The sequence below is a fragment of the Ictidomys tridecemlineatus genome, chromosome 12 (assembly GCF_052094955.1).
Source record: "Ictidomys tridecemlineatus isolate mIctTri1 chromosome 12, mIctTri1.hap1, whole genome shotgun sequence".
Taxonomy (NCBI): Eukaryota; Metazoa; Chordata; class Mammalia; order Rodentia; family Sciuridae; genus Ictidomys; species Ictidomys tridecemlineatus.
In genome coordinates, this window is record NC_135488.1 from 67,311,591 (window position 1) to 67,334,014 (window position 22,424).

General features: G+C 37.0%; 1 long non-coding RNA gene across 16 annotated transcripts in view; it reads right to left on the minus strand.

The window, feature by feature from the left end:
* Positions 1–232: 232 nt before the first annotated feature.
* LOC144369357 (uncharacterized) overlaps positions 233–22,424 on the minus strand; it is an 85,996-nt gene continuing 63,804 nt past the window's right edge. For 2 of the 16 annotated variants that reach the window (XR_013428932.1, XR_013428923.1), the window contains 3 exons: positions 9,201–9,252; positions 6,706–6,763; positions 233–6,395 (listed from right to left, as the gene is read on the minus strand). This is a non-coding gene — a long non-coding RNA (uncharacterized LOC144369357). Of the gene's footprint in view, positions 9,850–22,424 lie in introns of those variants that run through there. The other 14 variants (XR_013428931.1, XR_013428929.1, XR_013428937.1 and 11 more) reach the window with 11 other exon arrangements.

Below are 22,424 nucleotides of genomic sequence, written 5' to 3' on the forward strand. Positions count from 1 at the left end.
CTTTTTTTTGGGGGGGGGGCGATGACACTGCATGGCAGCCTCCCTGTGTCATTTCTGTTCAGATTCATTCGCCAATGAGATTTTTTCTCTCTCTCTCTCTAATATGGTGTGGATCATAGCAACAGTGGGTTCAGATGTAACCATTTCAGAGCAGAGGCCTAGCTCAGTGTGCCAGGAAAAAAAAAAAAAAGAAAAAGGAAAAGAAAAAAAAATACACGCACCACAAAGAACATTGAGATGAATGGCTCTATTTTATGAGCCATAAAAGTTTTATTCATCTTGACACTGAAACAGGTTTAGGCAGTGAGTTGACACGCCTTAAATAAATAAGTGGAATTAATTCCCCAGCCCTTGAAACAATAGCAGCATGCATGTAGCAGGGAGAAATGCCCATTGTTTCCCGTGGCTGCCTGATATTGATATTATTTGTGTTTTTCTGGCTGCTTCCTCAGGGGCCTGGTTGATCCACTTCAGATTCATCCCCTGTTTTATTAGAGGTTGAAAAAGGTTCAGGACCTGGTTGTACCACAGCTCCCACCGACAGCTAAGGAACCAGTTTGGCGTCTGGTTTATCTGTTGTTTTACTGCTGACCTTCAAATCAACTTTAACCCCTGACCTCTGGAGGCATCTATCATGACAAGAGGCTGTTTAACACAAATGGTGCCCATTTATAGGGGAAGAGACTCAGAAGATTTCCTTTTTATGAAGAATTTAGTTTTTCACCCCTCTTTTCTCAGTCACCACAGGTGAAATCCCTCTTAGCAGCTGGCTTATGAAATAATCTGAAGGGAGGCCTTAATGAGCAGAAAGCACCCTCAGCTGGAGATAAATATATGCAAATGAGATGCACAAACAAAGGAGCCTGGACAGAGAAATATCTGCAATTCCAGCAAAATGCTGCCTGCAGCTCGAAGATGAACAGCTTTGATAAAATGGTAACAAAAAGCACCTTTTTATCCTCCAGCGTGTTTTACATTGCAATAGACCATTGTCATTGCAACCCACTGGAGCATGCAGAGGTTTTCTGCACTGTTTCAGAAAACTGTTTAAACATTTGTTTTAAGGCATTCATGAAATATAATCAATGGACTGCTTCTTTGTTGTTGTGGTGGGTTTTTTTTTTTTTTTTTTTTTCTGAGTGTGTTTCAGATGTTATTGTAGCTATTTTACCTGTTGGTCTTTTGGTGGTTTAATGTTGCTGTCTCGCTGGGCTAGTTCACATTTTGGTGACTGTTCTTCCACTAGTTAGGATGCATCTTTTTTTTTTTTTCAGTTTCGATGGAGAGAGATTTCAAGTTAATAACTAGTAAGAATCGGCTTTGAGCAGCACCCAAACAACTAGTTTTAATGATGGCAATCAAGTGTGTGGAGCTAATTCAGAGACAGGCATGTAACATGCTGATTTTAATAAGCTTTAAAAAGGCAATCTCTAACTTTTAAAAGTCTCTTTTTAATTTAATCGTCCTTGGTTCATATGATGCCAAAACAAACAAAACCATTAAAATATGTTTTCAATATGTATCCACAATGTTATTTGATGGTGTTTTAAATTCACATCATGTTGGTAAAATATTGATTTGATGAGCTTTAAAAATGGAAAAGCTGAAATCATCAGCCTATTTGGGGGGAGAAAATAACATTTTTCTCCAAAAATGAACAAAACCCCATCCCCAAGATCTTATCACACAGAGAGGCTGGGCTCCTGACACATCAACTGCTACATTAGAGCCTAGGTATCTTGTTTAGGTGACGATTCAAAGCAGCTAAGGTGAGAGAAGAAACATCACACACTTCACATGTGTCAAAATACTATCACTCTAAAAGCTCAGCAATATTTGGCTCTTTCATTTATAACACAATTCTAGCATTCTGCAGCTGAGATGTATGAGAATCTTTACATTTCCTTTACCTAAATTATTTCATCTTGGTAGCTCAGATCCGAGTGCAGACATTTCTTCTGAATGCTGTGTAGCTTTCACATTTTATGTGCATTTCATCAGGCAAATGTCAAATTTGCTAATAACAAGAAAATCTCCTCATTTTTAATCATGCCACTCCTGTTGCATGGGATGGGGGTGGGGGTAGAGGCAAGCAGGGGGCGGAGAAGGGAGCATAAAAAAGCTTTGAGCAGTCTGACCAAAGAGAAGAAGGAGAAAAAAAAAAATGCTTATTTGGACTTTTAAACGACACATGCTCAGTTATCTGAATGTCTGTATCAGTGCATCATTAAATTCAGAATTTCAGGAGTTAATAGAAACTTGGTTATATTAGGGATGCTTTTTCAAGCCCAGGTTGGAAGCGGCATAATTATGTTCAACTGCTGTTGTTTGAAAGGGCAAACAGCATCTTAGGCACAGAACAATGAAATTACAGCTGAGATTTAGGTTAGCAAAAGCCGTCTTCTCTAGGCTTTTATGATTCATTATTTCCCATTAAATACAGTATTAGAAGTGTACACTAGATAGCTCATGGTTGCTGCTCTCGGAGCACATTATCTATATTACACAGGTCTGGGGAGCAGAATTAGAAAACTTTGGGGGAATGAGCAATATGTGTTTGCTGATAGAAGTACCATATGGCTCATCTTCTTCAATTGCTTTCATTGCGACTCTGATGCTGGAGAAATTAAAGTTTTATTTGATGTGGCACAGCTTAATGAACTGTCTTCTGTTAGGAAAATTGAATATGTTTCCTGTTATTTGAGCACAGAGCCTCCATGGTTTGGCTGATGAGGGATGCATTATGTATTGTTTATTTAGCATTTTGAAAACAAAAGCAAGATATTGAAGGTAAAATTGATTACTGCTGGATTGCATTATATAATCAAGTTTTCTCCTTTTAAATTTCCCTTTACAATCCTCTTGTAATGTTTTAATATGAGATTGCTCCAGGTTTTTTTGTTTTTTTGAGAGGATACAGAGCTTGGTTTTATCAAAATACCTTTATTTCTCAACGAGCCACATGAAACTCTAAAGCCAGTATTGTTATATTTATAAAGTTTGAAGAAGGATGTTTAGGAAGAAAGAAAATAACTCAGTTTGCATGAATCTAATTGCAAAAACTTCTAGCAATTTCCCAATCGGTTTTGAGCAGATCTAACCTTTGGCTAGTTGGAAGGAGATATCATTTTCTTTTGTTTGAAATAGACCACTTAAGAGCATGCTGGATGTGGACATCCAAGAAAGAAAGGATGCTTAATATTTGGAAATACAAACTTCAAAATATCAAGTTTGAAATTCTGAGTAAGTTGTCAGTAAGCGAAAAGCTAGAATTGAAGTGTACATTTTATGAATTTAGATTGCATTTATTGAAGACATATGATTAAAGAAAATACAGCATCAAAAATACGTGCCAGCCCACTCCCTGAAGAATAAGACATACATCTAACATTTTGTTTGATTTCTTCATTTTTGTTCTGGACCTCACCATAGTTTTGCTTTGTTTTGTTTTCATTAAAAAAAAAAAAAAAAAAAGATACTGGATAATCTCTAAAAAGATCCAATGCCACATTACATTCTAATCTCTGCATTTCTTCCTTTCATTTTTCAGTGAGAATATTCCTCACATGTGGATGATTCAGGCTCACCAATCTGCAATGAGCAAGTAGGATAAAAATAAAGCGAATCCAAATTTATCTGGAATATACAGCCTGCTCCCCCACCAACCCCCAAAGCCATTTGTCTTCTGTGTTCTGAGTTGTTTTGAGGATTCTGGCAAATATGGCAGTTAAACAAACTTCTCACACAATCTAAATACTGTCTGTTCAAGAGAGGCTTCCAATGTTTATAGTCCATAAGTAAAGAAAAAAAAAATCTGGTATTTAACCAAGACTAGTGCTCTTGAAAACGTCTCTGAACAAAGTGTTTAAGCAAAACTTTGGCCACAGATATTCTCAATTTCTCACTCTTCCTCTGTCCTCTCCCATGGGAAATTTTCACATGCCATCAAAATTTTGTTCCTTTTCTAGAAATTAACGAATTAAGTTTTTTTTTTTAAAAAAGGAATGCCTGTCTGGGGGACCTAGTCACATAAACTTCCTTTCGAAACAATTGAGAAGAAAAAAACATCCCATGTTTATGAACCCCATGGACTGACAGGGGCCTCCGAGGAGGAACACCATTATGCATTGTTATCAGCGTGGTGTAATTTGACTGTTGACAAAGTATCCGTGGCAGTGAGAACGAGCGCAGTTAGGAGTGTGGCGGATTGTAATCAAGAAGATGCTTAGCTGTGCAACACTGCATCTTGAGCAGATTTGAATCAACATCGCCTTAAGGGGACACACACACACATACCAAAAGGAGAAAAAAAAAATCCATTAATTTTTAGAGGGAAAATTAGAGTGGCACTTGATGAAGTGAAATTTGACATGCGTTAATTGCTCTGCAGCTCTCCTAATTAGAGATTTTCAAATTCTTTTACTGCTGTCACCGTGATGGCACATTGTCTTGCTGGACAAATACTAAAATTGCAAATTGGTTTGATCAGGAAGTTTTCCGTACGAAGATTGGACCGTATTCCCCTGGTCCACTTCCAAAAGGTGAAGGGTTAGTGAGCGAAGATGCAAAGACAACTGTTAGCCTTACCTTCAACCCAGATTTTTTTTAAAAAAAACAAGGCCATTAAAATAGTTGTGTTATGAGACTTAATGTAAAGGAAACAGGTGCTGATGTGATTTTCTTAAACAGATGGAAAAGCTCCTTCAGACTCGTGCTTCTGCCTCCTATGAAATATTTCAGGTGGAAACAAAAAAAAAAGCTGATGAAATGCTGCATTACATATACATTCTCATATTTCTGCTTAGATTCTTCAGAAATTGGAGGGAGGCAGGTTTTTCCAAAGTCTCTGTCATATTTTCCCCGGGTCTGAAGTCTAAGGCCATCGCACTATGGGTTCCGCCTTTTTGTCTTAAAGTAATTATACTGCTGCTTGGCCCCCAGGTTGTCATCAAATATGATACCATAATAATTCTGGTTTCCTTTTCTCAACTCCTCTTGTCTAACCCTTGAACCTCTCTTAATTCATTAACATATTGAATTTTTTCAATTTTCCATTTTCTTGCAATAACAATATTAATGCCAGGGTGAAAGCTTGATTGGAGCTAAATTACTTGTTACCTGCTGGCATTTATTTATATGGCATTGAATTATAAAGCTTTGCTATTGTCATGCCTTAGGCGAATTGTTTATGACACAAGTAATAGGAGTAATTGTTATTGTTGAAATTACCTGTCAGCTACCCATAGCAGTGGCCCTTGTCCCACTGACAAATAGTGACAAGGGAGAGGTATCCTCCATGCGTCCCCCTGATGGCTTCTCCTCTGATAATAAGAAGTGCAGGGCCTCTGATAATTTGCCTGTCACTGTTGAGTGCAGCTCAGAGAGAGTTGGCCAAATTGTTGTCATTCACTTTGACAAAGACAGCAAAATGCTCCCTTGCAGGAGGAGGATTATCAAAATAAATGAAATCACTTACACCCCCTTTGTTTGTTTGGCTCAAGAACTGCCTGGCTTTGTATGAGGTTGTGAAATCAAGGTCCAATTCTTATGGGTGTAGCTCTGTTCATACTAAGATGAGGACCAGGGAAGAAAAGGTGAGTTAGAAGACTTGCTATTCTGAGGTTTGCATTGGCCCGTAAAAAAAAAAATATATATATATATATATATTCAGATATAAAGGGAAGTCAATAAAATTGCAACAAGAACTCTAAGCATGTGACTGAACACATCAGTTTAAAACACATGTACAATTCACACCTTTTCTCTCCTGGTCTTCCTCTTATCCCTCTTATTCTTTTTTGGACCCAGGCAAGCATTCAAATGCAATAAGCTTTCAAAAACGCACAAGTTTTTTATTTGCCATCAAGTTTCTTGGCAAATTTTAGAATTCTGCACCCCCGGCTCTTCCAGCTTTAAAAGATTATATAGTCAAATTTAGGATTATTATTTCAAATGGCCGGTTCCTCTCCATAAATTACCTTTTATTTATATACTATCTTCACGTGTAAAGAGATAAATGAAACGTAGTTCCAGATATGAAGCATCAATTATCACAGGCTTACAGAGGAAGCAAAATGGCCCTGTTACTGCCAGAGCTCAAATATAAATATTTGCATTTTAAAACCCCTTGGTTGCAGCCTGTGAACCTGCCATGGGGTGTGGGGGGGGAGGGAGGCGCGGGTGGCAGAGGCTGGGGAAGCATTGGGGGATGGTATCTGGGAGTGTCCAGGTCTGAAAGAAATGGACTCTAAGGCTAAGCTAACCTTTGTTCTTATAAAAACAGGAATCACTCTCACCTTTCCACAAAAGGCACCATTTCATGCTAGGAAAATTCTTATTTTTAAGGTGCCTGTGAGGCTATTTCTCATAGATCTTCTTGACAAATACTTGCTGTTCTAAGAAGTAAAAAGAAAAGGGAAAAAAAATAGCCAGGATAAATGTAAAATATTGGCTCCTTATAGGATAGTAATCAGCTGTTTATTGGTCTCTACCAGACCCACAATGACCAACCACAGTGTTAAGTGCCAGCAACTTTGCCTTGGGCCCTTCTCTCTGAACACTGGCCATTATCTGATTAGAGAACCTCCAAGGAAGTCCTATTGCATAATTTTATGGGTCTTAACAGCACAGGTTGGCTGGCAGAAAAAACTACCTAGGAGGGTTGATAAAGCAACAGTGAAACATGATTTTATTTACTCCACTTACACCTCGCTCTCTGGAAGAGCAACTGAAGATCTCAGACGCTGGTGTCTGCACAGGAAACCTAAAATGGGTTCAAAAAGGAATTGTGTGGGATGTGAGGGAGACAGGAGAAAAATGACCTGTCCCTTCAAGCTTTCCATGGACAGCACAATTTGAAATCATGAGCAACACTGTCACAGGCACCCAAATGCTCTCGGAGCGGTTCCACATTGAAAGCAAGAATATAGGCTTATGGCAGTGCTAAAATCATACACGCAATAATATGATGATAGGAATAAAATGTGTTTCTAATCCTTAATAATAACGTATTGTTCTAAAGGCAACCACTCCATGGTTAACAATGTTGAATGTCCCTGATTAACAAGTGGAAGGCAGGGACATAATTAAGAGGTTATCTGTGGTAATAAAAATGCTCAAACCTGTCTTGGAATGTGATCCCTTCAACAGATAATTTTTAAGAATGTAGCATGTCCTTGCTTTCTCTGTCAAAACACATGTTACTGATCCCAGGAGGGAAAATAAACATACGTTTTTTAAATGAAGATATTTAAAATGTACCCCATATTTCAGCATGTTGCTGTAACCTGGTCTTCTTTATGTTCCTCCTATAAAACCTAAATTAAGCCTCTTAGGAGTGGTTTTGCTGCAGGTTCCATCTAAAAACACAATACATTTTAAATGGTTTCAGTACTTGAGTGCACTTTAACATGTAATCACTGATGCGCATTCTCTGCTCCCTTCTTCCAAGCCCTGGCTTTCTGAAAGCGCGAGCCATTTTTAAAATTTAGCTTCATTTGAAATGTAAACTTTTAACAAATCGTAATTGCTCCTGTAGCTCTATTGATGAAGCGACTGGCAGCAAATCTTTTCTCTTTCTCTCTCTCTCTCCCTCTCCCCCCTTCTCTCTCCTGTAACATTTTGAAACACCCATCAGTGTCAAAAGAAACTGCACACGTCCCCTTTGCTGCTCTAAATAAGGCTCAGCAATGTTAAGAAAAATGTCAGAAAAAGCTCAGTGGATTAAAGGGACATTCCTGCACCATGTCAAGGAGGATGGCAGGGCAGACTGGTCTGAATAATTCTGCAAGATATTTTTTTTTCTGAAAAATGCTTACTGTATATGCCGAAGGAAATTTTATTTGAAAAGATTTGATATTGTATTTGGTAACATACAACCTTTAGTTGTTTTTCTAAATCTTGTTAGTCTTTAATATCCTTTGGGTATGCATTTTTTTAAAATTAGACCAGTGATACACTCTTCTTTCTCTGGAATGTTTCTCTACCCGTGTGCAGCGTGAAAATACATTTCGGACTCTTCATGCATTTTTCTTTTCTTTCTGAAATTCCTGGGATGTTCACTCAGCAAAAACAGAGAAAGCGCGGGCTCTTGCTCATGCAAATTTATTGAACTAATCAGTCCTTTCCTTCATAAATAAAATTTGTATATAGCTTTGGGGATTTCCAGACAGCTCATTTATATTTTTTAAAAAAGGCATTTCCACTTAATTTGTGTATTAAAAATAAATAATTGATATGAGGTTTTGAATATGTTTTGTTCTATTTTCCTAAAGAATATTCAATAATCATGTAGTATTATCATGGCAATAAAATATCTCATAATATCCTAACTTTGTAATTAAAACTTAACGGTTAAAAAATATATATCTTACAAACTCAAGACTAAATACCACCCTAGAAATGGCAAGATTTGTTTTACAGAACAAGGTAAATCTCAGCTGATTTTAAATATAAACTTTTCCAAAACAGGTTAAAAATGAATTTAGACAAATTTGGCTCTTAACCTTTAAAGATTTCCTGCCCGTTTCTGTATGTCCTTTATTACATTAATTTTTTATTTAAATTACACCATTAACTGGATATGAATTTATCAAGAATACATGTATTGATTTATAAAACAGTACCATTAATTATTATAATAGCTAGATGTAGCTGATATTACAAAGCCATTTAAAGGTTTTTAATATAACTTGGACATACATAGATAGATAGACATTATGGACAAGACTACAATTTAAACTGGCTACCAGCAGTTAATGAAATCCTTGATTTATATTCTAGTTTAGAGATTGATTATATTGTTGCTTTGTAAAACTATTTATATTATGCCATTTTTCAAAGGATGTCTCAATAAAAAAGCTAAATAAAATATTCAGTCAATTCCCAAAGCAGATTTTGTTTTCTATATTTTAAATGCTAGTGAAAATAATTGATTGTGTGTGTTCCAAGCTTTGTCATTTCCATTCCAGAGGTGCCCTTCCTGATGGGAGCCTCGTTTGCATATGCACACTTTCGCACACTTTTGATCTTTGCGGAAACAAACCTCTTCTCTTTATTTCATTATCCACACCCCCCCACCCCCGCCCAACAACCCCATGTATATTTCACAAAACCCACACATCAGGACACATAAGTCTTTTTGGCATCTTTTATGTTATGCATTTTTTTTTTCCTTAAGGTTGTGGAAAACTGGGACTTACCCCAAAGCCGCAAAGCAGGCAATCACGGAGAGTATTTGGGTAAGAATGCAATCTGAAGAGAAAAAAAGAAACGTGAGGAAGCATATAAGCAAATAACAGTAACACTTTTAAATTACTTTTCAAATGGTAATTAGGCAGCAACTAGATTGAAAGTTAAATTCTTTTCACATTGAACTTGGTTTGGGTCTCCTGGTCTCTTTATTTATATCACTTTTCCTTGCCTGGCAACATATGTTACCGATTTATTATAGTATTTTTACTGTGAGCAGACAAATCTAAAGGCTAGCTGGGAAGGCTAGCTTCATCTGATGACTTTAGCAACAACTGCAGGGCATCCTTGAGGGTGAGCCAATAGGCTCTTTTGAAGCTATAATACTATTAACCATTTTGATGCCGAAATATTTCTTATAGCTATAGTTGGTTCAGTCTGTCTATAGGCATCCCAGGTTTTACACACACAAAAAGTTCAATGTAAATGATTTGTTTTGTAAATATTTCAACAGCCTTCTAAGCACTTTCTTCCACGTGTCTCAAGTCCCCTAAGAGCCATCGGAATTCATTGGTTGGTTTCTTTATTTCCTTCATGTCCTCCAGGACACTGGACTCTGTGACACACATTTATAAGTAAACAACTATCAAGCATCAAGTTAAGCTGTCACCCCACTCCCCCCCACCACCATTCATTCTCTTCTATGCTATTAAAAGAAACAAACATCCTTTACAATTTAAATGATCACATTTCTCTGATATATATGCACAGCCCAGAAAAGTGAAGTTCAAGTCAGATTCTGCTTGGCTAAGGACCTGAAATTACTTTCCGAATTAGAGATGGCATACATTAAGGCCATTTTAATAGATAAGTGACACTTAGCTAAAGGTTTATGCCTTTTAATATGTCCTCATGAAAGTGTCTCTTGAGAATTGTATTTGTTGACTAAAAGTATCCATTTAAAAATTACCAAATCACAAACTTCCATTTTTGAACATTTGCAATTTGCTTCAGGGCAAATTATCTACTTGTAATTTAACATTTTTATAAACAATTTCTTTTTCCACTTAAATGTCCATGTGTCTCCCTCATAATTTTAGGTATTTTTTTAGAACTTCCTTTGCATATTCATGAATTAAAACTTTAAAAATGAAATCTCAAATATTAGAAACCAATATTCTTTGTTTTCCCAGTTTAGAAACTAAGATTTAACATAATTTTGATATTAGAATTCAACCAATTATATATCAGCCCTTGGGGGGTCTGACAAAAAAGTATTTTGAGCACCTGAAATGCCCTCTGTACTAGGAAATTCTGCTACAAATCCTTACAATGCCACAGCTCTCCAACATATTGAAGAGCACACAATTCTTAACTGGTTTGGGGTCCTTTGCATGTAAAATTTGACTTCAGATCAAGTGGTTAAAAAAAAAAAACTACCATCTGTGTCACAATTCATCTCATTCTAGTTTTTAAAAGTTCTCAGATCTTCATCATCATTTATACTTCAATGTATTTTCTACAGTCTTATTTTAGCATGCATTATAACAGCCCTATTCACCCCATCAAAAAGCTAACTATATCAAGTAAATTTTGTATTTATGCATATAGTTAAATAGTCTCATCAAGGTCTAATTTAAGTTAATGTTTAAGTGGACTTATTGTTTTTATCTGTTGTCGGATATTACTGTAGCATTTCTTTTTCTGTCCCTGAGAGGTATCAATACAGTGACCTGTCAAATGGGTACTTTTAGGTTAGAAATAATCATGATTGAAAAAATTTCAGCTTCAGAGAATGAGGTCAATTTTTGGAAGGTATAAATGTACTGTAATACTAAAAAGGATCTTCTGTAAGATTATGAATGCCCAAGTGACTCGATGCTAGTTAGTTCTGTCATTCTGTGAATGAACCCATCCTAAAGGAACTGATTAGGACAACTTAGTGGTCAAATGTTAATATTCTTAGAAAAATGAATGGGGATGATGATGCTGGAGACCTTAGGGTTTTCTTCTTTAAAATTATGTTTTTGAACCAAAATTGAATCTCGGGCTGAGTTTGATCCCTATATTTAGCAGCCTGCTAACTGTGTAAGTGGGCTCCTTGCTCTTCTAGAATAGCCCCTGGACTCTGTGCTCCTCTGGATGGCACTCACCCATGTCTACCATATTCTTCCCCCACATCTTTCTCTCCTACATCCTAAAACAGGTGTCATTTTTAGGCTGTGGTCTAAGGTTCCTCTGGTCCCCTGGCTCCAGCTCCGTCATTACCATTCTTTAATATATCTACATGGCCCCTTCTAGTGACCGCTCAAAGCCTTGGCCACATCCCTGCTCTCCCTGCTGCTCCCTCACCTCCACCCCGACCCCTGTGGCCCGCCCCCCTGCTTTCTGTTTTGTCCATCACCTTGGTTTCTTTCCCCCCTCGATTCTGACCTGCACTTTTTCTGGATCAGACGCAGGCAGGTTGAGAGGTAATGAGAACCAGATGGACATAGTGCAGAAATTGCCCAAATGGGTATGAGAATGTGGGGAGCTGTCAGGCATGGAGAGAAGCTGGAATTTTTCAGCAATAAAATGGGATTTATCGCCACTCTACCACAGTCATTGCCGACAACCGTTTACCTTGACAGAAACCCCATTCCAATAGGCCACTCCGATGCAGATTCTTTTTTCCCAAAGAGTGATGATTGGTATTTGTTCTAAGGCTCAAATGGCCTGCACTAAAGGTGAAGCATTAGGCCAAAGTCCTGTATTCCCTACTGAGGCAAATGAACCTGCTAAAATAAGTTCCTTCCACAATGGCTGTGTAATTGAAACCAGAAAGTGAGAGAATTTGATAAATTGCTTGACCCTGAAGGAATGTTAAGGTCATAAATTTTCATTGCATTTCTCTCTCTCTCTCTCTCTCTCTCTCTCTCTCTCTCTCTCTCTCTCTCTTTTGTTTTGTTTTTATGTATTGATTATATTTAGTATTTGCTTCAAAATTCAACAAGCTTACAGATCATCGGTTGTGGCCCGAGGGGAAAGCACAGTAAATCATCAATTAAGAGGGCAGGGGGCATTCTCCTGTCTACCAGAGAGGGATGTCAGCTCCTTGGTATTCCAAGGACAATCATGGAGGTGTCTTACATCTCAGAATTATTCCAACTTAGCACGCAATTTGTCCTGGCATGGACAAAGTAAAATCTACAGCAAAGATTTTTTGCAGAAGGGCGCTGCTCTACTTCTATCATTTAAGAATGATGAACTGTTAAGAGACTGGCAATTCATTTGAAGCAATCACACCCACATACCTCTTCCCCTGGTAACCTAAAAATAAGGACAATTGTATTTTAGCTACATAGGACTATCCTCATTTTTAGGTGTGTGCCTGTATATGTGTGCGAATGAGCACCAGTGGTTCTGAATGCTGGTTTTGGCAAGTCTGCTTTGAAATTCTTTGAACTTTTTTTTAAAAAAAAAAATCTGAATTGTCTTAATGTGGAAATAAAACATAGGTCATAAAAACAGTCCGAGGCATATATTACATGATGTAAAATGGGCTAAGATCCTCAAGTCATCTTGCAGTAGAAAATTCCTACACAATTTGCTCTAAGGTTTTACTTGTTCTTCTGAAAAGTGAATAAACTGAGCTTGCTGGCATTTTAATTTAGTGTTTTCTCTCCTCCATCATCTATAGTGACAATGATAACATATACTCTTTTGACCTAAAGTAGGTTAAGAAATTTCATAATAGCCAAAACTTCTCATCCTTGAAAATATTAAAGAACAACATATCTATCTCCTGGGTATTTTTGTGCTTGATTTGTTAGAACAACACACACACACAAAAAAAAAAAATCAGACATGTTCTATCTTAATGCAGCATTTTTATGTTCAGAATTTTCAGAACTTGGGAGATTCAAAATGGGATACAGGATAGAGGTTCTGATTGACTTTGGAATCTTATTAATTTAAGAAAAATATGAGTTGTTTTCTGAGTCTTTCTGAGTTATTTTCAGTTACTAATTACCAGCATAGAGGTTGAGACTAATACTAGATCTCTGATGCATAGATATTAAATAAGCATGAGTTTTTCCTTATGACCACTGAACTATGTAAGAAAAAGATAATTTATGTTGCAGTCCATAAAGTATGATTCAGTAGGGGTGAGACTGAATAATCTGTAGACCTACATCCCACTTTCTTTTGTTCACAAATAACTAATGACTGGTGTTTATTAAGAATATTTTGACCTAATTTTTTTTTTTGGTCAAGTAAAACAGTATAGGAAAGAGAGTCCATCAAAGAAATAAATCCCAAGTCTTCACAATTACAAAATACAAAGTTGGACAATTTTCAATTGATACAGAGAAGTAAGCTGTATTGTAGCTAAGTAAAAAATCGTGGAATCTGGCACCAAAGTACAAGGCAAGATGATAATTTTCATATGCTGTTGCTTAGATGTGTATAAATATTCTTATAAGAATTTAACAACAAGATGTCATTCTCTTATGCAGGGAAGATCATGATATGCATATGATCTGCCTTTCATCTAGTATGTTCTTTCCTGTGTTAAAATGTAGCCTCCTTTCCTCTGCACTTAAAAATTTTGTCACACAGATGTATCAAACAATCCAAAAAAATAAATAACTATATGCATATGTATATGTATACATATATAGGTATAAATAAAATATGAACAGAAAATGGATTCAATCACTAATATTTTTGCAAACTAATGTTCAGCTGATGCAACTCAATTTTATTTTGCATCACATTAGTGTCATAATGGTAATGACTAGCCTTTATTCACTAACAGTTTGAGTCAGCACTTTGAGACATTTTCAAATTAGGTCATACTGCACATTTGTGGCTGATACAAAGGTTGATTAAGAGAGCTGCACAATTGTAAAGTGATGTGGTGTGAGTTGAATTAAGTTCTCTCTGATAGTTACGGGAAATGTGAGCCACTATAACTAAGCAGAAATAATGTATGGGCTAGAGGGGGAGAATATATTTCCGTAGAGTGCTTGAAGTAATACTCATTTACAATTTAACAAAGTCCTCTGTCTGTTATGGAAGGATTCTATCATGGGGCCTGGAAACAAGCAATGAATTACAAAAAGGACACTGGAGGCCTGGTCCCCAGTTCTGTTTCAGTGAAAGTCAGTTTTTGCCTTTATGTCCCTTTTGATCTTCTCAATAAAGACCTTTTCTCCCCTTCTAGACACTGTCTACAGCTTTTCTGAAGCCAAAATGATCGTGTGTCACAACCAAACCATTTGCCCATAATGTAACAATTCTGAGGTAAGGCTAAATTGCTATGCAAGCTGGACTTGGAAGAAAAGAAAAAGTCTATTTAAAGTGGTATTGTCATGGCAAATCCACCAGCTCATCTAAAATTCAAAGATCCAGGATTTTTTTTTTTTTTAATTTACCCTGCGCTTCAAGAAAATTGTAAAAATGGTTCCTGAGAGGCTTTTAATTGAAGAGAACAAAAATAGAAGTTGAAACGTTTAATTGTTGGTTTGTTCAATATAGAGCAAAAATACTGCTTTCACATTGTATTGTTCACTCCATAGAAAGAAGCAGCCAGACACGTGTGTGTATATATATATATCAATGTGTGTATATGCATATGTGTGCATGTGAGTGTATAATGAGAGATGCTTTCAAAGCCAAGGAACATGAATAAAAACGTAAACAGTGTATGGCACTGAGTTGAAAGTAAGGTTCTTTGGCTTAGTAGCTTTGGTCCTAAGAACAAAATAGGAGTTTCCGGTATCTTTTCTCCTCTACAGAACACTGCTTGCTTTCTTTGATTTTGCATTACTAGATAATAAACTTCTAATGTGATCAAATCACACTTTATTTCAGATGCTTGATGTGTTTATTAGTGTCCACTTCCTGGGCAGATTTTTCTGGATTCAATGTGTAACCCGGGACCCAGTTGTTGCTCTTAGATCCATGACAATGTTCATGACCTCTCCACTCCAACACCACATCGGTTATCTCCAGGTTATTCTCAATGTCTTTTCAAATCCCATCAGATTTCAGAATTTGGCTGAACTTATTTTCTCCATGAGAATGACCAGGCAAAGTAAGAGGAAAGGTTTTTCTGAAAAAGAGATGTCGGTATTGATGTTTTTTAAAAATAAAAATGCTTCAAATTAGGAGTGTGAAGTTGTCCGAGCCACATTCTCAATATTCATAAATATCTTTATACTCCAGGTTGCATAATTATGATTTTCACAAAAACGAAAGGAAAACGGGTTTCACATCTTGGAAGGAATATAAAGGAAAAAATTTTAGAAGGAAGGAGAAGACAGAGGGAGAGAGAGAGATAACAAAGAAAGGGAAAGAAACAGGGAAGGAAGAAAAATGAAAAGTGACCGGTTTCAACTCATCCACTGTATTTCAACAGAGACCTCCTCTTGAATCTTCCATCCCTGTCTACTGATTTCTTTCCCTCAGCTGTGAAAGACCACAGTCCACAAATGTGCTACAGAAAATCACTGCCTTCAACTTGGCTGTTACTGGCTTTCTGTGACTTCATATAATCAACAAATTTAAGCTGTCACTTAAATTTGGATAAACCCAGCCCCCTTTGTTGTTGCCGAACAAGTTCTTTGGCTTTGTAGGAGTTGCTCTGCCCAGATCTGAATTCTATATTGCAAAAATGATGGTCACGAGTATCTTCCAGTGGAACATCCTATGACCCAGATTTACAAATGCAGCTGGATTGATAGACTGCGAATTGATACTGGGAATAACGGTGGTACCACGTCTCAAGCCCAAACATTTTCATTTTGAACAAACCCTTCGTATTTGTAATTGCTTAATTTACATTTTCAAAAGGTCACTTGTGGTGCTAGTTGGAATGGATGGTGTATTTTATTTATTTTGAAACAGGCTAATTTTCCTAGCCAGAGAGACGCACCTTTCCAGCCACTAGAATGACATAAATCTGCATCAGTCATAATATTGCCATGAATAAGTAAAAGTATTTTTGCTATTTTGTTAAGCAACTAAGGGAATGCTTGAGCTTCTCCAACAGTTTAATTTAGTAGATGGGAATAACATCCAGTGAGCTATGTTTATTAATAGTGGGTTTTTTTTAATTGTTCCTTTGCAGAATGGATAAAGCAACATTACAGGGTTACAACATGACTTTTGATGATCCGGCATGCAGTGATTAAGTAAGGTTAATCCTCATTTTATATGCTAATAGGATATTTATAATCTCTACAGCATATCCAATTTAACGATTTTATTCTCTGTTGTTCAGAAAGTATTTCTTATTAGTGAAAGAGAAAACCCTTACAACTCACCACAGATGCTAGTTTAATTGGGCTTGAGAGCATTGTGTATAATTAGTCCACTTCTCTAATATTTCATCTATAATTACATAATGAACAATGAACTTAAATTTCATAAAATTGGTGGGTTCAAAAGAAAGACTTCAAAAACAAATGAGCATCCTGTTTCCAATATTTCCCAAGGCCTACTGAAGCCTGATGAGAATAGAGCCAGGACCAGTGTGAGTTCCTTGAATAATGAGTGGATGCCCCTCAAACTCCAAAGCAAAAAGCAAAAATGATGTTCCCTTCCAGTCTACTCACCCCACCAAATGACAATGTAAGTGGCTGAGTGGTTTGGATCAGGCCCAACTATCACTAGAGAAGTTGGACAAAAGTCTCCACATACTTTATTCCCAAGGGCCCCGCAAATGTCAACCTTCAGGATGGTGTTTTGGATGGCAAAGCAATTTTGTTTGAGGTTTGGGTTCTCCCTGTGTTCTTTGCTCCCTCCCCTTTCCCCAACATTTAGAGTTCTTCCAGCTAAACTCATTCCAGACAGAAGCCTGTGAAGCTTTATCATGGGAACCAACTTTTGATTTTGTTAGGGAATGTGAGAGAAGGAAAAGAGAAACTGGCTTATGCTTTTGAGGGTTTCTCTATTGGCTGAAGTCAGTTAGTGGGATCTCTGAGTAGCGATGTGTGCATTGCCCATCTCCGTTCAAATGCTACTTAAATTCAAGGATAAAAGCAAAAAGGCTTATGGGGTTCTCGCAGAGTTTTCTCAAGGGCCACAATATCAGTAGTGTGCAGCTCAGGGAGTTAGCCAAATTCAACAACACATCCACATGGCCCTTGGATGCAACTTCTCTTGTGTCTCTAGAATGTTCATCCCATAAAGACTTGGATTGGTTCTTCCTTATTTCACCTTCCAACCTGTTTATTCCACTTCTACTAAAAAAGAGAAACATGGTCAAAGGAAATACTATGGCCCAGAAGCCTACCCACTGACCAATGGACAGATGAAGACCCCCTCAAAGACTTCAAACAGAATCTCTTATTTTTTGAATGAATAACCTAGAGATGGAAATGCCATTGGTTCCTACCTAGAATCACCATTAGGTAGTTCATCCAAGGGCTTTAAACCAGGGAACCAGTTAAAAAACGATGATGGAACACCCGAAAGGTCAGATAGTAATGGCAAGACCACCCAAAGCTTGGCAAGGGCAGGAAGCCACTGCCACCCCTCCACTGGAAGGACAAAGAGAAGATGGCAGGCTCTGGGACCCCAGAAGAAAGCCAGCCATTGTCAGACCACCTCAAAATCTGGCAGAAGGGTGAGAGGTCGGACACCCTAGCCCTTTTCCTCCTCCCTAATCACGGTCTCCATTTGCAGAACCTCTGCAGAAGCCACGTGGGCAAAAGTGCTTCGCAGGGTTAAGCCCTCTGCAATACAAAAAAAAGCAAGGAAAGGAAGGAATAGGTCTGAGAAAAAAACAGATAAATAACCAGCCCAGCCCCTTCTCCACAGCCTTAGGACTTTTGTGTGAAGATAAAATTCCCCCCAAAAAAAAGAAGAAAAAAAAAAACCTGGGCGAATACAGTGGAAAGAAATTGATATTGAGTTTGGTTTCAAATTCCTACAGCATATACCTAGCAATACCAACTAAGAAAATGGCTATCATTTTGAGGACAAACGTTCCACATAGTTCAGCTGAATAGATTAAAAAGGAATATCAGTGCTTAAAAAAGTAGGAGCCACCCTCACTCCCAAATGCTTGAAGTTATTTGTAAGGGCAAGGTGTCATTTCCTACATCAGTGTAGCCCCCAGGCAGCAGAGCGAAGCAAAAGTAGGTCAATCCGGACTTTGAATTTCCTGGTTTCCATAGATTTTGTTACAACCAAAACTTTGCTTGAACAAGGGGAGGGGGGAGTTTTGTTCAGGGCTGGAGGGCAGTGCCTGGCTGAACAGCAAGGGATTGCCTGAGCTTCGTGCCCCTATTGGCTGTTCTGCTGCTCCATAGTCAAATCAACTATTTAAAAACATTTTTTTTTTCTAATGTCCTCACGTCCTTGAAGCTAGTCTTCCTTGACACCAGCTAGTACTGATGGGATTTGTTGTTAAAGCTCAAGAACAATGCCACCTGTCTCCTTGAAACCTAGACGGAAGTGCACTTTTCAAGGTTTAGCATCTTCTCTCCTCGATACTCCATTTTCAGCCGTTATCACTTGCCTTTTAAAACGCAGGGTGCAGTTAAGAGAGATTTGCATTTGGTCCTACAAAATGAAGATTTTATAAGTTGATTTTTTTTTCCCCTTCTGACCAAACCCATATTACTTGGAAAGGGAAAGGCCAAGGGGAAATTATTGCTATTTTAGACAGCAGCATAAATTTTCTTCCTATTTTTAACCTAGCTTTTAATTTAATAAGTTTTATGACCCTTATATTAAGTACATATGTTTTACAAGACATTGTGTCCCTTGAGTCACCCTGAATTTGCTCTACTGTACCAGAGTTAAATGAATGAATACTGTGTTTCTGATTTTTAGTTCACCCCGTATTTGATCCTTCTGATATGCTTGTAAACCGGCATAAAAGCAGAGACCAGCAACACAATGCAAGAGTCATCTAAAGGTTAGCACAGACTGACTGTTTTTTAATTAAATGAATGAAATTGTCTCTTGGCAATATTTGAAATTTCAGATTTCTCTCCTTTTTTTGATAAATAATTAGGGACAAGCAATGTGTTGGAAAAGATCTCTGATTTTGAGAATTAGCAACTAACCATGCTCAAAGCCTAATTATGCGTATTCTGAAAGACTATGCAGAGGTAGTTCCCCTTCACATGAAAGCTTCAAAATCAAAGACAATGATGTCTCTTTGGAAATCTGAAGTGAAATTCATTTTCTTATACAAGATCTATCATGTGTTCATGGTCATTTGAAAATGAGCGTGATGCTATACAAAGGGTTTCACTGATTCTGAGAGAAAGATTATTTGAAAAATATGGTTAAGGAGAAAATGAGTTCATCACAGAATGGAGAAAAATCACCTAGGAAGAAATAACTTTTCCTCCATTTATATGGCTGAGAGTAGGGGTGGGACTGTAAGGAGCGGGGGTGTTTCAATAGAGTAAAAATATAACAACCTTGGCACTGGTGATGAAATCATCATTATTATTACTATTATTCTGATTACTATTATTATAAAGATAATAGCAGATTTTTACATTCCAGAATAAAACATATTTTTACATCAAAAGTATAGGACCTATTGATTAGCTGAATATTCAAACAGAAAATCTTCCTAATATAATAAGATTTGTTTTAAAATATGCTTTATAAAATTTGTCGTTTTGATTCTGATTTTTTAAAATGGTTTCCCCACACATGGCAGTATTTAGTAATCAGCAGGCCACTCAAAGTGCACGCCAGGTCAATGGATTTAACGTGGCATCAACCTGAGATGGAAGAGTTAGTCTTTGCATCAGAATTTCAGATTGTGTGCCAGAGTATATAACTCTGTACACTTAAGTTTACTAATGTATGAAATCCAATTCAGGAAGCCATTAATTTCTTTCCTATTCATTTTGTTTGCTTCTGTCCTACTTCAGTGACTTTGAAGGACATGACCTTAAAGTATAACTGGCTATTCAGTAGAAGCTCCCTTTAAAGATCTACAGAAGAATTGATGTTTATTTCACATCCAGGTATGGGTTCCAAAATTGATATGTTACCCTGAGATTTTATTGTTAGCGGAAGCCATCCATTATTTTCAAAAGGAAAAAAAAATTCTCAGTCTTTCTATATTTCATTTCAAGACTGAGTAACCAAAATATCAGACCTATTTGAAATCTATTTAAATATTTGGCAACCTTGTAGGTTATTTGCATGTAAAAGACCTTTTGTTTTGTTTTCAGAAAGATTGTTGGAGTTCCTTATATCTGGAAGCTCTTGGTCAGCCCAACTGTCTAAGTTATGGCCACACTGCTGAGAAATACAGGTTACGATGGAATGTTGGCATTAGGCTCCACGAAAAAACAAGGGCTGGCCATTTTAACCCGTCTTAGAGAACTCCTGGTCACCTCCCAAGGGGCAAATTGATGTCAAGTTCTGCTGTCTGTCAGGATTAAGTGCCTGTTTGCTTTTTCACTAACATGTGGTTTGAGAACAAAGCAGCTCAAATCTCCTCAGTCCCTAACAAAGCATCTCAAATTGCTGAGTAAAATTCCTTAATCCCCCATCTTAATCTGAAAACACCAGCAGCATGATGGAACACTGTGGTCTGTCTTTGTACTCCACCCACCCCCACCTTCCCCATCCCTGACCACCTACTCCTCATTAACACACACATTCCCCCAGTACAGGACTCTCCAACAGAACATGACCAAATCGGAAACTCTGGTAACTGGGACCAAGGGTAGGGTGGCTCTAAGAATTTTTATTCCTTATCAATTTCATTTAAAGGGTGAAGGGGGGAAACAATGACCAAACAGAGGGATTAACTGACTTTCACTTAACCCTGAAGGTCAGATGTATACAAATAGTATAAGTGTCATAAGTTTCAATGAATAGGTTTTAACTGTTTGGTTGCAATATTTGTTAACTCTAAGTTGGAAACCAAAAGGATATGCATATTTTTGCATACAAATTTGCAATATTTTTTTCTAAGAGAGCAAAACTACTTCAGTGACTGAAACTATGAGAACAACTTCATAATTTAAGAATCAAAACTTTACCCATTGCTTGCTATTTTACAAGCATTTATACATTGAATAGAACTGAAAGTTGCCAACACTTTGCTGTTTATATTTGTGAAATGTCGAACTCTGTTCAAGTTGAATTATTAAAAAAAAAACTCATTTTCTCTAAAAAAAAAATCCTTATGAATCATGATGACTCCACCACTTAATTTGTAATATCTTTCTTGCCAATTTTAGTTGAAAATAATATTGGTAGATTTTTCTTGAGAGGACTTTTTTGGGGAAGTCACCAAATTAAGTTCTGGTTCAGGGAAGTTGAAATTCATGGTGGTTCTCTATTTTTTTCCCCAGTCTATTTTTCTAAATAGTATTGAACAAGATTCATCATAATAAATAAACCAAATTTAAAAACTCTGCTCTTCACTCTAAAATTTTCACTCCATTGAACACCAAGTTTAAGGTAGATCTTCATGAGGTAGGTTCCACTCTTTCACGATCTCTTCCCCTAACACAAGTGAATAAAACCCCATTCTACAATCATCTTGGACTCTCTATAGTACATGCATCCCTGAAAATGATAATAAACTTTAATACAGAATGTAAAAAACAGGAAAGCAAAAACTTCCCCATCATCTATCAAAATAACCACCTGTGCTTTTTCAATAGTATCTCTTTCCACATTTTTCTTCTTGACATTTTTACTTTCTATAGGTAAAGTGTAGGGAAACAAAAGGAGAAGAAAGTACATACAAACATCCTAGTTCAAGTTAAAGCCTTCTTTAGCAACAATCTCTTTTGAGACTTTCAACTCCAATGAAAAAATAAAGAAATTGGAATTGAGATTGAGACATCATATTTTTCTCAGTACATTCTTTCCTTCTTATAAATTACCTATTTAAATGGTGAAGAAATCCATTCCCTCTCAACTCAGAAATGATTATCCTTTATAAATGTCAAATTTTTAAACTTACCATCTTTAATGTCAGGATAAAGGGTTGTGGGGGGGATCTGGACAGTTGTTGCAACTCCTAATCCATACATCTTCATACATGAACTTTTTCCCCTAAGCCAAGAGTTGAGGCAATGGCATTGGAAGACAGAAATCAAGCAATAATCTACTTCATGGTGCAATGGGAAGAGCAAGGAATATGGCCCTATAACCAAGCTACCTGTGTTTAAATTCATGTTCTTCTGTTCCTAAGTATGTGACACCTGGGAAATTACTCAACCTTTCTATGGTTCAATTTTCCC